We start from the raw sequence: 17,681 nt of genomic DNA on the forward strand, positions 1-17,681 counted from the left end.
TCAGCATTTAGCAGCTGTGCTGTGCTGTCCTTAGTTGCTCAGTTGTATTCAACTCTTTGAGACCCCATGAACTGTAGCCCACCAGGCTCCTCTGTCCATGCGGATTCTTCAGGCAAGAATACTGGAGCAGGTTGCCATGCCCTCCTCCACAGGATCTTCCCAACCCAGGGATCGAACCCAGGTCTCCCACATTGCAGGTGGATTCTTTACCAGCTGAGCAACCAGGGAATCCCAAGAATACTGGAGTGGGTAGCCTATCCCTTCTCCAGGGTATCTTCCCAACCAGGAATCAAACTGGGATCTCGTGCATTGCAGGAGGATTCTTTACCAGCTGAACTCAGGGTTTTCTCCTAAATCCCCTAAATCTTTGCTTACTCTCACTGTCTCCCACATCACTGAATTTCTATAGTAAACAGTCTGAAGCACTAGTTATTCTGGTTGTACTCTCTATTGCAAGGATTGTTTGTGTGTGTGTGTGTGTGCATGATCAAAGTCCCCAAAAGAATTTTGATCACTTTGAGAGAAGGAGTCATATTTTGTACTAAAATCATGTTTTGGAAATGGTGTTCTGAAACTCATATTCTGGTCAATTATTGAATTATTCTCCCTTTGTCACATTTCCACACCTCAAACCTCCATTCTGCTTACATTTCTGTGGTTAATGGGGGAGGGCAGGACCTGCAACTTGACTAATCTGGGGTCAGTGGAAGCAGTCCTTCTTTTATTTGTGCTCTCTTGGAGAGGAGCTGCTTAAGATAGAGTGTTGATAGTCTACACGGATTCCTTAGTCATAAAACTTGTTACTGTTACATTTTTTTCTGTTCCCTTTTTTAACACTCTTCTGAGCAGACTGCAGTCACCCAATAAACACCTGTTTATGTGAGCTTTCACTGTGATGATGAATCAACATACAGGAGGACAAATAGCTCTTAGTACCTGTAGAAATGTTCTATCATTTTTCAAGATTCAGAATTATGCCAGGGGACGCAGGTTTGCAGGCTCAAGTGGTGTTTTTGAACACTTGTGCCTTTTGGCTCAGTGATAAACAATCTGCCTGCAATGCAGGAGATGCAGGTTCAATCCCTGGGTTGGGAAGGTCCCCTGGAAGAGGAAATGGCAACCCATTCCAGTATTCTTGCCTGGGAAATCCCATGGACAGAGGAGCCTGGTGGGCTACAGTCCATGGGGTCACAGAGTTGGACATTGCTGAGTGACTAAGCACACACGCAAGCACATCTTGAAACTTAGACCTAAAGAGACTTATCGTTGTTTTTCCCTCACCCCCACTTCCTGCTCAGACTACACATAATTTGAAACAAACCTCCTTTAGACTTCCAGGCAACTGAGGAATGGCCTGGTGCTCACCTTCATGCTTTCAAAGAGCATGTTCTTGACCAGAAGCTGTTTCCAAAGGCAACTGGATGGGCTGGCCCTGGCTCATTGTTCAGAGAGACAGGTCCCTCTGAGAGGTGCAGGAAGGGAGCAAGTGGAGAGAAGTTCCTTTGGAAGGTGGTCCCTAACACAGTTACTCCCTTCCTTCAACAGAGATCAGTTCTTTCAATACCCAACCTGACTGGTGTTTCTGAAACAACAGGAGGAACACAAAGACTAGAAATGGAGACCAAATTTTTTAAATGTAAAATATTTAAAGTTTTCACTTTTATTTTTTTCATTTATTATTTATGTGACCTTAGCAAGTTTTGGGGGCTTCCCTGGTGGCTCAGCGGTAAAGGATCAGTCTGCAATGTAGGAGCTACAGGAGATACAGGTTCAATCCTTGGGTTAGGAAGATGCCCTAGTGGAGGGCATGGCAACCCACTCTAGTATTCTTGCCTGGAGAATCCCATGGACCACGGAGCCTGGTGGGCTATAGTCCACAGGGTTACAAAGCATCATACATAACTGAAGTGACTTAGCATAGACACCCACAACAAATCTTTTTTAATGTCTCTAAACATCCATTTATTTTCCAATTTGTTTAAAAGGAATAAATAATAATGCATGTTTTGCTTGCAGTTGGTATTACATTAAATGATACATTTTCAAAGTGTAATAAAAACTTAAGTTTCCTATACAACCAAAGAGTATTATTCTGATAGTGTACTGGGAATAAGAAGGAAAATATTGAAGAGTGGACATCTTTTAGGTTAACTTGACAGAGTACTTGTGATATAATTACTCTCTAAGGTTAATTTAAAAAATTAAATATTTCCAAAAAACTCTAAGTAATATTACACTTGACCATCATGCTGTAATTACACAGTAGAGATTTAACCGTGTTTTTAGTTCACATAATCTTTAACTAGAATTTTGTTTTTTCTATAGATGAATGTATGAACAAGTGTGGCGATGTTATAAAAGATCATAGACTTAAAGTAATATAGTACATAATTATTCACAATAATTTAAGTAATAAAATGTTCACTTAATAGGCTATTAAGCTGCTAGCAAATGTTATTCTGTTTTAATAGTACTTAATACCAATTAAAAGCAGAAGATATTTTCAGTATTTTGCCTTGAAGGGTCTCAGGGTGCAAAGTCTAGTATGTTTAGTCTTGACAATGTTACTTATATAAGAAATAGGATAGGAAGGAAGATCCAGAGGCCCTTTGAACCCCAACAATCAATACCATGTCCCAGGACAGTCATTCACAATGTGATCCACTGGAACCCCAGGATTGCCACAGGAGGCAGTAAAGAGAAAAGGGAGGAATGAACCAGATAAGATTACAATCCCTTCCCCAATTTGGCTTCATCTAAAGCAGCTCTTCTATTTTATGCTTCATATATAGGGCCTCTCTGTAAAAGTACATTAGAAAGAAGAACTTGTCAGCTTCTAAAAATCACCTTAGATCATCTTCTTAACAAGTATAAAGTAACTTCAAATCTTGCCTTAACTTAAAGTGAAGATTTTTAGGAATGCCTTGCCAAAGGATCAATTTTTAATTCCATGATTATTGAAGTAAAAATGAGGTAGACAATATGAAAATGTAAAATAGTCATTGCAATATGTGGTAATAAGTTAAATGAATTGGTTATGCTGTGAAGGAAAGAATCTTGGATAAGAAATTAGAGAAATTCACCTCTATTTTTATGATCCTGGGAAAGTCATTTCTCCTCCTTGGAGCATGATTTTTGTACCTATAAAAACAGAAAGATTGAATTAATATGTTTAAATGTAAGCTACTTTAAATTTTTTTGAAATATGAGCTCTTGGGTTAATTCTAGAATGGAATATCAGGAAATTAACATTTCATTTTTAATTCCAACGTAGCTGGTCGTTATATAGAGCATGAAGAAATCTTTACCTGGTCAAGGGGAGTTAGGCAACTCATATCTTTAACTGGTAATGACAGTACTCATTGTACACCTAATGTGTACACGGATAAATTGTACACATTTATCTTTTGGGGAGTTGACGTTAGTCAGGCCACATCTAACTTAAACAGTTTTCCAGGCAGAAAGAAAACCAGTCAGACATGTCTGACTCTTTTGTGACCCCGTGGACTGTAGGCTACCAGGCTCCTCCACCCATGAGATTTTCCAGGCAAGAGTAATGGAATGGGTTGCCATTTCCTTCTCCAGGGGATCTTCCTGACCCAGGGATTGAATCGAGGTCTCCTGCATTGCAGGCAGACTCTTTACTGTCTGAGCCACAAGGGAAGCTCACACTTGAGTGGGTAGACTTTCCTTTTTCCAGGGGATCATCCCAACCCAGGGATCAAACCCAGGTCTCCCACATTGCAGGCAGATTTTTTTCACCAGCTGAGCCACAAGGGAAGCCCCACCCTGAGGTACCTCTTTTTGAAAACCATTGCATGATCAACTGCTTTATTACCACATATTGCAATTACTATTTTACTTTTTCATAATATCTACCTCATTTTTGCTTCAGTAATCATGGAATTCAAAATTGGTCCCTTGGGAAGACATTTGTGAAAATCTTTAAATTAAGGCAGGACTTGAAGTTACTTTATACTTGTTAAGAAGATGATCTAAAAATGTTTGCTTTGTGCATTCTTTTGTCTTTGTTTTTGTCACCATGGGAAACAGGGATTAGAAGCTAGGTTGACTCTTGCATTCCTACTTTCAAATAGGAAAATCATCCTTCTTTCAAAATCTATCACTGCTGAGCACTACCAACTTTACTTGGATGCAATCCAGGGGAAAAGAGCATTAGAAAAATTCTCATTGTTATGTTTATTCTTTGATTCCTCAGCACATTCCAGCTGCAATAATTTAAAGGTCATATACAGCATTAGTAAGAAATGACCTTAATTAGACACACAGAATCAAGCCTTCGCACCTTAACTACCAGGCACATAGATTTATCAGAGTACTGCCAGGAACAGGGGAGAAGGGAATAGAATACAAGCTCTGCCAACAGACAGCCAAACTGCAGAAGAACTGCTCCGAAAATGTGACAAGTCAGGAGAGGTCATTGATGATTAAACAGATGTGTAACAGAAATAACACCCAAGAAAGGAGGGTAAAACCAGTTGTGGAGAATTACCCAATATTGCGGGAACCAAAATGGCTTAAGAGAGACATGAAGAATCTAGAAGCCCATTCTGGGACATGGCAGGGATAGAGGAAAGGATTCTGAATATGACACTGAATGTGCAACACAGATAGCCTCATGGTTTTAGAGGAAGGGAGGAAGGGAGGAAGGGAGGAAGGAAGGAAGGAAGGGAGGAAGGAAGGAAGGAAGGAAGGAAGGAAGGAAGGAAGGAAGGAAGGAAGGAAGGAAGGAAGGAAGGAAGGAAGGAAGGAAGGAAGACACGGGAACCAAAGCTCTGATGGAGCAAAGGTGTTTTAATCAACATGGCGTGGGCATATATACTGTCTTACAAGGTGGTTATTCTCAGCAACGACAAAGATTAAAATTCCAGACTTACAAAACATAAGACGATCCCTATCAAAGAGAGGGAGTTGTAAACAATCACCTTTTACCATTTGGCTCATAAAAAGGAAGAGGGTACTTATCACTGTAATGAGAAATGCCTGGATTCCTCAGCCCTGGGAAAGGCGTGCCTTCCCTCTTAATTCCTGAATATTCAGGAATCAATAAGGGCCAGAGGGTTCCTGACAGATTCAAAACAGCACACAGGAAGCCTCTTGTTAAATGCTTCCTGACACATGTACTCTACAACTCTCTCCCTCATCTTCTCTTTCAAAACCCTTCCCTGAAATCCATCAGAGTTCTGGCCTCTCAAGCATTAGCCACCATGACTTCTTGCTTGGTTTTGCGATAAATGCTACACTTTACATCACCACAGCCAAGTGTCAGCAGGTTGGGTTTGCTGCAGGTAGGTGAGCCAACTCAAATTTGGGTCACTAACGGTGTCTCAGCAGGAATCAGAGGACAGGATGGAGAAAACCAAGATTATCTAACTGTCAAAATCTAAGGATGCCATTAGTTATCTATTTGATACATAGTATTAGTACTACATATATGTATATCCCAATCTCCAAATTCATCCCAACCCCTACTTCCTCCGTTTGGTGTTCAGATGTCTGTTTTCTGTCTTTGTCTCTATTTCTGTGTAGCTCAGGGAGCTCTACTCAGGGCTCTGTGGTGATCTAAAATGGGGAGGAAATCCAAAATAGAGGGCATATATGTGTATGTGTAGCTGATTCACTTTTCTGTATAATAGAAACTAACTCAACACTGCAAATATCCTGTGCTGTGCTTCGTCACTCAGTCATGTCTGACTCTTTGTGACCTCATAGACTGTAGCCTGCCAGGCTCCTCTGTCCATGGGGATTCTCAAAGGAAGAATACTGGAGTGGGTAGCCTATCCCTTCTCCGGAGGATCTTCTCAACCCAGAAATTGAGCTGTGGTCTCCTGCAAAAACAACTATACTCCAATAAAAGTTTTTTTTCATAATATATATATTTTGTTGAAGTTTATTGACTTACAATGTTTCAGGTGCACAGCAAGGTGATTCAGTTATACATATACACATATATGTACACATAGATTATTTTCCATTGTAGGTTATTACAAAATATTGACTTTATTTCCCTATGCTATATAGTAAATCTTTGTTACTTGTTGCATATCTATTTTTTTTAAACTGGAAATCTAGCATTCTATGCATACTAAGTCAAACAAGTGGAGTCAAAACGTCATAAATTTTTTAATTTGCAAAAATTCATATGTTTTCTAGGATATGCATATTATACATACTCTATATACATATAGTATGTATACACACACACACACACACACACACACACACATATGCAAAAGCTGGGAGCACTGAATATGAAATAGAAAAAGTGAAACAAGCTAGACAAAAGTAAAAGATCATTAGAGTAAAGTTATTTTTAAACATGGTTGCTCAATAGAAACATGTCTGGAGCTTTGGAGAAAAAAAGTAGTATCTGGGTATTTTTATTTTTCAAAAAATTTCAAGATAATTTTGATGTGCATCTGGATTTTAAAAGGTGATTACAGGTTTTCCTATTAAATGGAAGTTTTGTTGACATAGAATTCTATTATTTTTCAATTGACCAATCATGATACAAGGCTATTGGGTGAGTAATAGTTACATAATCACAGTAGTAAAAGGTTTTTATCAGTTTCTACAATCAATAGCCAGACAAAACGTAAAAAGTAATTGCAATTGCAAACCATAATGGAAATGTGATTAACCTAACAATATAAAATAACTGTATACAATCTGGGCAATCAAGCAAAGTGATATGGTAAGTGGAAGTGCATACATGCACATGTTTTTATCTGCCCAGTCAGTCTATATCTTTTGGTTGGCACATTTACATTTGAGGTAATTATCAATATGTATGATCCGATTTGGCTTCCCTGATAGCTCAGTTGGTAAAGAATCCACCTGCAATGCAGGAGACCCTGGTTCGATTCCTGGCTTGGGAAGATCTACTGGAGAATGGATAGGCTACCCACTCCAGTATTCTTGGGCTTCCCTTGTGGATCAGCTGGTAAAGAATCCTCCTGCAATGTGGGAGACCTGGGTTTGATCCCTGGGTTGGGAAGATCCCCTGGAGAAGTGAAAGGCTACCCACTCCAGTATTCTGGCCTAGAGAATTCCATGGACAGTATAGTCTATGGAGTTGCAAAGAGTTGAACACGAATGAGCGAATTTCACACACACACACACACACACACACACACACACACGATCCTATTACCATTTTCTGAATTGCTTTGGGTTTATTTTCCATAGGTCTTTTCCTTCTCTTATGTTTGCTGCCTAGAGAAGTTCCTTTAGCGTTTGTTGTAAAGCTGGTTTCGTGGTGCTAAATTCTCCTAACTTTTGCTTGTCTGGAAAGATTTTGCTGTCTCCATAAAATCTGAATGAGTCTTGCTGGGTAGAGTATTCTTGGTTGTAGGTTCTACCTTTTATCATTTTAAATATATCATGCTATCCCCTTCTGGCTTGTAGAGTTTCTGTTGAGAAATCAGCTGATAACCTGATGAGAGTTCCCTTGTATGTTATTTGTTGTTTTTCCCTTGTTGCTTTTAATATTTTATCTTTGTCTTTAATTTTGTCAGTTTGATTATATTGTGTCTCAATGTATTCCTCCTGTGTTTATCCTGCTTGGGATTCTCCGTGCTTCCTGAACTTGGTTGACTATTTCCTTTCCCATGTTAGGGAAGTTTTCAGCTATTATCTCTTCAAATATTTTCTCAGGTCCTTTCTCTCTCTCCTCTCCTTCTAGGACCCTTATAATGCAAATGTTGGTGCATTTGATGCTGTCAAAGAGGTCTCTTAGGCTGTCTTCATTGCTTTTCATTCTTTTTTCTATATTCTGTTCTGTGGCAGTGATTTCCATCATTCTGTCCTCTAGGTCATTTATCCGTTCTTCTGCCTCAGTTATTCTGCTCTTAATTCCTTCTAGTGTATTATCCATATATGTTTGTCTGTTCTTTAGCTCCTACAGGTCTTTGGTAAACATTTCTTTCATCTTCTTCATTGTTTTCCTGAGATCCTAGCTCATCTTCACTATCATTATTCTGAATTCTTTATCTGGTAGGTTGCCTATTTCCACTTCATTTAGCTGCTTTCCTGGGGTTTTATCTTGTCCTTTCATCAGGGATATAACTTTCTGCTTTTTCAGACTGTTTAACTTGCTGTAACGTGTTCTCTGTTCTGCCTGTGGGATTATGAATCTTTTTGTTTCTTCTGCCTGCCCTCTGATGGAGGAGGCTAACAGACTAGTGTAAGCTTCCTGATGGAAGGGACTGGCAGTAAGAAAGACTGGGTCTTGCTCTGGTGGGTAGGGCCTTGCCAAGTAAAGCTTTAATCCCTCTCTATTAGTTGCTTGACTGAGATGACTCAGTCCTGGGGTCTACCAGGCTCTATGGTCAGGTTAATGGTGACCTCCAAGCCAGTGTCCCAGTCCCTGTGGTGAGCCCCTGCCAACAAACACCTCCACACGAGATTATCCAACACTAGCAGGTAGTTTTGGTTCAGTCTCCTGTGGGATCACTGCTCCTTTCCTCTGGGTCTTGGTACACACAAGATTGTATTTGTGCCCTTCCAAACTGGAGTCTCTGTTTCTCCTAGTCCTGTGAAAGTCCTATAATCAAAACCTGCTGGCCTTCAAGGTCAGATTCCCTGGGGGTTCCCAGTCTCTTTGTCAGATCCCCAGACTGGGAAGCCTGATGTGGGATTCAGAACCTTCACAACAGTGAGAGAACTTCTTTGGCATTACTGTTCTCCAATTTGTGGGTCACCCACCTGGCAGTCTGAGATTTGATTTTATCATGATTGTGCCCCTCCTTCCATTTTCCTGCAGCTTCTTCTTTGTCTTTGGACGTGGAGTATCTTTTTTTGATAGGTTCAGTGTCCTCCTGTCAATGTTTGTTCAACAGCTAGTTGTGATCTTGGTGCTCTCACAGGAAATGATTGCACATCTTTCTACTACAACATATTGAACTGGAAAGCTATACTCCAGTAAAAATTAATTTTAAAAAACCTAAGAATGTCTTGCCAAACATTTTAATTTTCTTTTAAAATGTCCTGAATGATCATGTATTTACCTGATCTCTTTAAAGGCTATTTCTGATATTAGCCTTAGATAGATGGTCGTGAATTTTCCAAGTTTCTTACCATACACTACTTTTCAAAGTTCTGCCTAGCCCCTAAGCCTTGTTAGTCTTTTTAATATATCACTATTCTTAGGTAGGGGCTTCCCTGGTGGCTGAGAGGTTGAAGCATCTGCCTCCCATGAGGGAAACCGGGGTTTGATCCCTGGGTCGGGAAGATCCCCTGGAGAAGGAAATGGCAATCCACTCCAGTATTCTTGCCTGGAGAATACCATGGACAGAGGAGCTTAGTAGGCTACAGTCCATGGGGTGGCAAAGAGTTGGACACGACTGAGTGACTTCACTTCACTTCACTTCATTCTTAGGTAGACAGATTCAAATATATGCTCATCACATCAAATACCCAAAGCTCTGAACTGCCTTTTCTGTTTAAAATTAAATATATTGAGTACAAAATCCTTAAATTCCTTTCTTGCCTTCCCAGATTTCTTAAATCTCTGTACTTGCTTTTGAATGACATCTCAACCTTGGCTGTATATTGGAATCACTTGAGAAGCCTAACAAAGTACAGCAAGATTTTGATTTAATTGGTCTGGGTTTGGATTTTGGCCTTAGGACTAATTTTCAAAATTCCCCAAGTAAATTTAACGTGCAGTTTAAGCTGAAAATCTTTCTGGAGCAGTGGTTCTTAATGTACTGGCCTACTAAATCTGAAACTTGGGAGGTGAGGCCTAGCAGACATAGACAACAGACTTATGGACACAGTGGGGAGATGAGAGGGTGGGACATATTGAGAGAATAGCATGGAAACATATACTTCACCGTATGTGAAATAGAGAGCAGGTAGGAATTTTCTGTGTGACACAGGGGCTCAACCCAGTGCTCTGTGAAAACCTAGAGAGGTGGGATGGGAGGAATATGGGAAGAAAGTTCAGAAGGGAAAGGACATATGTATATTTGTGGCTGATTCATCTTGATGTATGGCAGAAACTAACACAATATTGTGAAGCAATTATCCTCCAATTAAAAGAAAATCAAAACAAAAAAGCCCTATAGGAGATTTTTATATACACTTAAGATGAAGAATCACTGTTCTGGAACAGCAGTCCCCAAGCTTTCTGGCATCAGGAACTGGTTTTGTGGAAGACAATTTTTCCACAGATGAGGAATGGGGGATGGTTTGGAGATGATTCAAGTGCATTACATTTATTGTGCAAATTATTTCTATTATTATTATATCAGTTCTACCTCAGATTATCAGGCATTAGGAACCAGAGTTTGGTGACCCCAGTTTTAGAGCATTGGGCTTCCCAGGTGACTCAGTGGTAAAGAATCTGCCTGTCAATGCAGGAGACACGGGTTTGATCCCTGGGTCAGGAAGATCCCCTGGAGAAGGGAATGGCAACCCACTACAGTATTCTTGCCTGGAAAATTCCAGGGACAGAGGAGACTGGTAGGCTGCAGTCCATGGAGTTGCAAAAAGTAGAACACAACTGAGCATGCATGCATGCACATTCTAGAGCATAGCAATAAATACTACAACATTAATTCTCAAAGAGTGGTCCCTAATCAGCAGCTGGAGTGTCACCACCACCTGGGAATTCAGTTGTTGCTGTTGTTCAGTCGCTCAGTCATGTCTGACTCTTTGAGACCCCACGGACTACAGCATACCAGGCTTCCCTGTCCTTTACCGTCTCCCGGAGTTTGTTCAAACTCATGTCCACTGAGTCAGTTGCAAATTCTTGGATTCCATCCCCAGACTTACTGAATCACAAACTCTGGAAGTAGACCAAGTTGCCTATGTCTTAACAAGTTTCCAGGTGGTTGAGAATCACAGTTCTTTTAGAATAAGGACCAATCAAAATAAAGCTTTTGACATGCAGACATGGAGGGGGTAGGAAAAAAAGAAAGAAAAAAGGAAGAAAGGAAAAACAGATGTCCAGGTGGGAAAGCAGGCAGAGGCAGGCAGCAGATTTTTTTTTTTTTTTTTGCTGCCATGTACTTGATGGGTTTGATCCTTATAATTCAGCCTTATGGGACTGGTGATATGCTTCTTTAAAGAAGAATGCTAAGAGACAAAGCAAATTTTATCCATGGTCAAATCAGGGCTACAGAAACAGAATTTGCACCTGTATCGTATCTATGACTTCTGCTGGAACATTCCCTCTACCAGACTAGACCATTAAGAAGTTAGAAACTGGGCTGGCAACTGTCTTGCTCTGTTGTTTTCTTTTAATGGTTAGTCTTATCTTTGTATAAATAAATCTGTAAAATGTAGACCATCTGGTAGATATTAATAATATGAATTATAATTTATAATTATTGAGTGTTTACTATGCACCAGGCATAATTCTAAGCATTTTCATGTTAATTTATTTGAATATCACAATAATGCTATGCAGTGGTCACTTTCTACATAGATGGAAAGTTAGGGTTTCAGTCAATGTCACTATCCCCAGGTGGAGGAGCCTGGGTTTAAAACAGTTTAACCTGAGTCATATATGTAATCCTTACAACCAGTGGTTCTTGGCCAAGGGCAATTTTGTGTCCTGGGTGACATGTGGCAATGTCTGGAAACACTTTTGGTTGCCACAACTAGGAGAAGGGTGTACTGGTAGCTAGTGGGGAAAGGACAGGGATGCTGCTAAAGATCCTACAATGTTCAGGACAGTCTCCCAAAGCAATGTATTATCTGGTCCAAAGTTTCAAAAACATTGAGGTTGAGAAAAGTCCTACACTTCCCCAAGTATGGGTTTCCCTGGTGGCTCAGACAGCAAACAATCTGCCTGCAGCGTAGAAGACCTCAGTTTGATCCCTGAGTCGGGAATATTCCCTGAAGAAGGGAACGGGTACCCACTCCACTATTCTTGCCTGGAGAATCCCATGGACAAAGGAGCCTGGCAGGCTACAGTCCATGGGGTCACAGAGAGTCGGACACGACTGAACCGATAACACTACTACTACACTATCCCAAATACTGGAGCGGTCTCAAGACAGGCAACTTAATAAGCAAATGATAACTATTTAATTATGCTTTAATCAGTTGTTACCAAAAGTCCCTGATGATAGGAATGCCCTGTAAGCACAAACATGGGTACAGCATCTCTTGCAACTGAAACCAGTTTCGTCTCAGGAGTTAAATGTCACCCAGGTCTGGAAACAGCAAGCAACTTTGTGTAGGGAATAAACACTGCAACTGGAGGTGCCATGAATTAATGTGGAGTTTGGTAAGCAGAGTCCCAAACCCAGCAACAATCCCAGGTAATTAAACTTGTGGGCTACTCACCTCATACTGTATCAGAATTTATATCTGGCTTTATCACCGTAATTAAGGAAACTAAATTAACCTGCAAACTCCTGCTCCTGGGTGTAATAGAAGGCTTAGCTGAGCTAATTAAAATACTATCAGACTTTTGTGCTGTAAAATTCCACTTATAGGTCTGGGTCCATGGAGGGAAAATTTTCTCAGGGCATAATGAAATGAAGGAGGTCCCTGGGTGAGAGATTAGCTGCTGCTTGATAAATTTAATCAGTAAAGATGGCCAATGAGGATAATATAAAGAGAAAGTCCACTTTAGAATCTGAATAAGGAGGAGGATATGGCAGACAGGCTTGGATGATCTTTGGACACACAGGCAGTTTCATTGGCACTAACACACATTCCCCCTTCACTCACCTCTTTTAAGATATAATTAATTACTCAGAAATAACTATAACGAGGGGTGAAAGGGGGAGTGGGATAAACTAGGGGATTGGGATTGGTGTATATACACTACTCTGTATAAAATAGATCACTAATGAGAACCTACCATATTGCACAAGGGGTGGAAAAGAAGGTACAGTCTGTTTGTAGGACGTAGAGTAAGTCACCCTTAAAAATGCATCCCAATATACAACGTGCGCATGCTAACTCACTTCAGTTATGTCCAACTCTTTGTGATCCTATGGACTGTAGACCACCAGGCTCCTCTGTCCATGGGATCGCTCAGGCAAGAGCACTGAAATGGATTGCCACGCCCTTCTCCAGGGGATCTTCCCAATCCAGGGATCAAATGCACGTCTCTTATGTCTCCTGCATTGGCAGGCAAGTTCTTTATAACTATCACCACTGAGAAGCCCCCAGTATATAGTAGGTGCAGACAAATATTGCTTAATTCCACATATAGACGTACCTAGAAAAGTCAGATTCGTAAAGTCAGAAAGTATAAATACGTTGGTAGCTGCCAGGGGGACCAGGCTAGGGATGGGGGATGATGAGTTTGTGTTTAATGGGGACAGAGTTTCAGTTAAGGAAGGGGAAAACTTGGGAGATGGATGATGGTGAGAGTTGCACAATAATGTGAATGTACTTAGAGTCACTGAACTCTACAGTTAAATAGGGTTAAAACAGTATGCTTTATGTGACTTTTACCACAATAAAAAATTTTTCTATAAGAAAGAAAGGAAATAAATAACCATAAACAGAGTACGCCTTCCAATGATTTAGGGTTCAGGCCAACACTATTTCTGCTATCTCCCCTCTTCCCCAACCCCCCACCCCACCCCACCTTGCCCCACAGCCTGCCTCTGTCTGACTCCTTAGATGTTGCTTTCCTCTCCCTCTCACTCTCTCCTCCCTCACTCCAGGACTGTCTCAGCACTTTCCTGCAGCACATGTGTGTCCCTTGTCATTTCTACCTTGTGTCTTTGGTATTGATCCATGTATCTTGTCTCCTACAGATACAGAGGACATGAACAGGGTCCTGCCATATCTTTGTATCCTCAGCTACATGATCTAAAAGGGGCAATAACAAATGCTTGACAAATGGACAGACAGAGAAATTAGATGAAAATCTCTCATTCTCATATCAGTTGTTCTCTCTTTATAGCCACCCCTCGCCTCCATCCCCTCCTTAGTATATCACTCTTTTAAAAGACAGCATCATATTTATCTGTCTTAGGTATTGACAACCTTGAATACATTACATTTGAAAACAGGAGTCTATAGTCAAAAGAGAAAAAGGCTTAGAAAATAATTTAGTTTCATCTTCTTATTTTACCAGTGATGAAACTAAAGCCCAGGGAGAAAATAACCATCCCCATGTCACAAGGCTAAACAAAAGACTGAATCAAAACTAACACCCCTTGACCAGTTTTCATAGACCAAACTTCAGTTCTTGCCATGTTGTTGTGGGAAGGTGGGGGTCAACAGAAAGGCAGCAGTTGAGGGTAGGCAGCAGCTGCTAGTTAACCAGGAGTATTAATTCATTATATGAGCCAAGGGAGGATCCCCAAAATGATCAGATCACCCTTACACTTCATAGACTGTATGTTACATTTCATAGACTGCAGGCAAAAGGAGACCCTTGTTGGGCATTTTGCCCCAAATAAAATGGGCAGAGAGCACCTCAGTTCTTAGAAACTGCTTCAAAGAAGCAGGGGGTCGGGGGGGGGGGGATTTAGTTCATACATGATTTTTGGGAATACATTCAATCAAGCACATATCTTTCCAGAAGATTTCTGCTAGTCTCCTGAAGCCTTCACTATTCATGTGGAACAGTCATCATCATGAAGTATTTTACTGTTTTTCTAGATATGGTCACCTGATGCAAAGAACTGACTCATTGGAAAAGACCCCGATGCTGGGAAAGATTGATGGCGGGAGGAGAAGGGGACGTCAGAGGATGAGATGGCTGGATAGGAACACCAGCTCAATGGATGTGAGTTTGAGTAAACTCCAGGAGTTGGTGGTGGACAGGGAGGCCTGCCATGCTGCAGTTCATGGGGTCTCAAAGAGTCGGACACGACTGAGTGACCGAACTAAACTGAACTGAGATATGGGGAGATATAAGAATTGGTCTCATAAAATCAGCTCCTGTAAATATCTAACTCTCTGAAGACCTGTCCTGCCAGTTCCCTGCCCCACTAGCACAGAGTGCCTAGGACTTCCCAAGCAGCTCCATAAAGAATCCACTTGCAAGGCAGGAGCTGCAGGAGATGAGGGTTCAATCCCTGGGTGGGGAAGATTCCCTGGAGGAGGGCATGGCAACTCACTCCAGTATTTGTGCCTGTTGAATCCTATGGACAGAGGAGCCAGGTGGGCCATGGTCCAAAGGGTCGCAAAGAGTTGGACACAACTGAAACGATTTAGCATGCACACACGGAGTGCCTCATTAATGCTCATTAACTCCTTTCAGGTGGTATTGAAGGTCAGCAACAGCTGCAGCACATGACTTAATTTTTGTAGAGGTAGATAGGTAGATGGTAAGTTCCTATGGCAAGTGCCGATTTGTAGTTGACAAGGGAAGAGCCAGATGGGGAGAGTCAGCATGGAGAGTCTGTGGGGTGGCATCAGCATCCCAGATGTCAAAGAGAGACAGAGTAGTTCCTACCATGGTCTCAGCATCATGTCGGCATTTGGCAGGAGCCTGTTTACAGAAGCTCTTGTAGAAGACACGAAAGCTTTAGTGAGTAAAACTCCAGATTCAGAAATAGGATCCTTAGTTTTATGTTCCAGCTCTGTTTTTTTGTTTTCCTTGTTTCCCTTAGCTTTGTTACTGTGGATGAGACGCTTCACTTTTCTGAGTCACTGTTCATTTTCATCTGGAAGTAAAGAGCATATCCCGCCCTATATGTCTTACAGGATGGGTCTGAGGAACAGGCAGCATATTATATGTGAAAATATGCTGCTGCCAAGTCACTTCAGTCGAGTACGATTCTTTATGACCCTATGGACCCTAGTAACCCTCCAGGTTCCTGTGACCATGGGATTCTCCAGGCAAGAATACTGGAGTGGGATGCCATGCCCTCCTCCAGGGGATCTTTCCAACCCAGGAACCGAACCCATGTCTCCTGTGGCTCTTGCATTGCGGGCCAATTCTTTACCACTGAGCCACCAGGAAAGCCCATGTAAAAATACAATCTACAGTACAACAAACTGTCTATGTGCAAGCCTGTGCTCAATCACTCGGTCCCATCTGACGCTTTGTGACCAACGGATTGTAGCCGGCCAGGCTCCCGTCCATGGGATTTCCCAGGCAAAAATACTGGAATGGGTTGCCATTTCCTTCTCCAGGGGATCCTTCTAACCAGGGATGGAATCTACATCTCCTGTGTCTCCTGCATTGACAGGCAGATTCTTTACACTGTGTCACCTGGGAAGCTCTATAACAAACTGCAAGGGATTTTAAAAATGTGACATACCCCACACTAGAATTATAACCATAGCATTTAGCAGAGGGGGAAGGAATGGACTTACTGTCTCTTGTGACTAGGGCACTGGTTTTTAAGCTTAATGTCCAATTTCCTGGAGAGTCAATGCCCGAGGAAGGTGCTAATGGGCACAGCTGCTCTCCTGTTCTTTGCCATTCACACTTAAATGCACAGCAAGAGCAGAAATTCCTTTAAAACTAACCTAAGCAAATCAGGAGAGGAGCCAATACTGCATTGCAGACCTTGGCTCCATTTTTCTCCAAAAGAAGAACACCAAGCCTGCTGCAGAAATTTCAGGGACATTCAGTGCTTCATTTAAGATTTGAGCCTTGTCGTTGGTGTCTTGCTATTAATTTTTGTTTTTTCATTCTTTTGTTTTTAAGTGGAACTTCTGGGTGCTGCTGCTATTTGTGATGTGACAAAATAACGACTCACTGCACAGAACTGGGGTGAACAGCCAGCAATTCACAGGGGAAATAAACACAGGAGCATTCATAAGGATTATCTTTCCAGCCAGCATGATGTGATATGAAATAAAGACGTTTCGCTGCAGAAAGTGTTCTCCAGAGTCCAGAAGTGTGATCTTTGCTGCTTTCCAAATAGAAACTTTGTGGACAGGTTTCCAAAGTTCAGACGCCGTGATTTCAGAGAACCACCTCTGACTTAACTTTCCCAGGACATGAGCTCTAATGAAACAAGGCAGAGCCTTTTTTTTTTTCCCCTTTTTGCTCTTTGAAACATAAAAAAAAAAAAAAAAAAAAAAACAGTCCTCACGGCTAGATCATTTTAAATGCCTCCTCCAGTGCCTCTTTCTGCTTATTGAATCACTTTTCTACTTCTTGATTTTGCAAGTGGAGTCAGCACAAATCAGACTGTTAACATATTTGAGTAATATATGGCCACTCTATGGGGGGAAAATGAGCACTGGCATTTCCTCAGTTAATGCTACTGAGAAAGTGCCAAAAACAAAGAAATGTATTAATTGCTCTCTGCACGCCAAGAACTGGGCTAAATACTCTGAAAACATTATCTTACATAATCCTCACATGAACTACAGAAAATAAGTACTGAACTTCTACATTTAGAACCAAAGATGATCTGAGAGATGAATGCTAGGACTTCAATTGGAAATTGCTTTAGTGGCCCAGATGCCAACAGCACCTATCACCCCTGAACAATAATCAATTGTTGTGAAGAATGTGAGATACTATTGATAGAAACAGAATGAAGGGACAAAACAGGTAATTAAATAATTAATCTCACTAGTGGATTCTAGGGACTCCCCTGGTAGCTTAACAGGTAAAGAATATACCTGCAATGCAGGAGACCAGGGTTCGATTCCTGGATTGGGAAGATGCCCTGGAGAAGGAATAGGCTACCCACTCCAGTATTCTTGGGTTTCCCTGGTGGCTCAGATGGTAAAGAATCTGCCTGCAACACGGGAGACCTGGGTTC

Source organism: Dama dama, chromosome 11 (genome assembly GCF_033118175.1).
Source record: "Dama dama isolate Ldn47 chromosome 11, ASM3311817v1, whole genome shotgun sequence".
Lineage (NCBI taxonomy): Eukaryota > Metazoa > Chordata > Mammalia > Artiodactyla > Cervidae > Dama > Dama dama.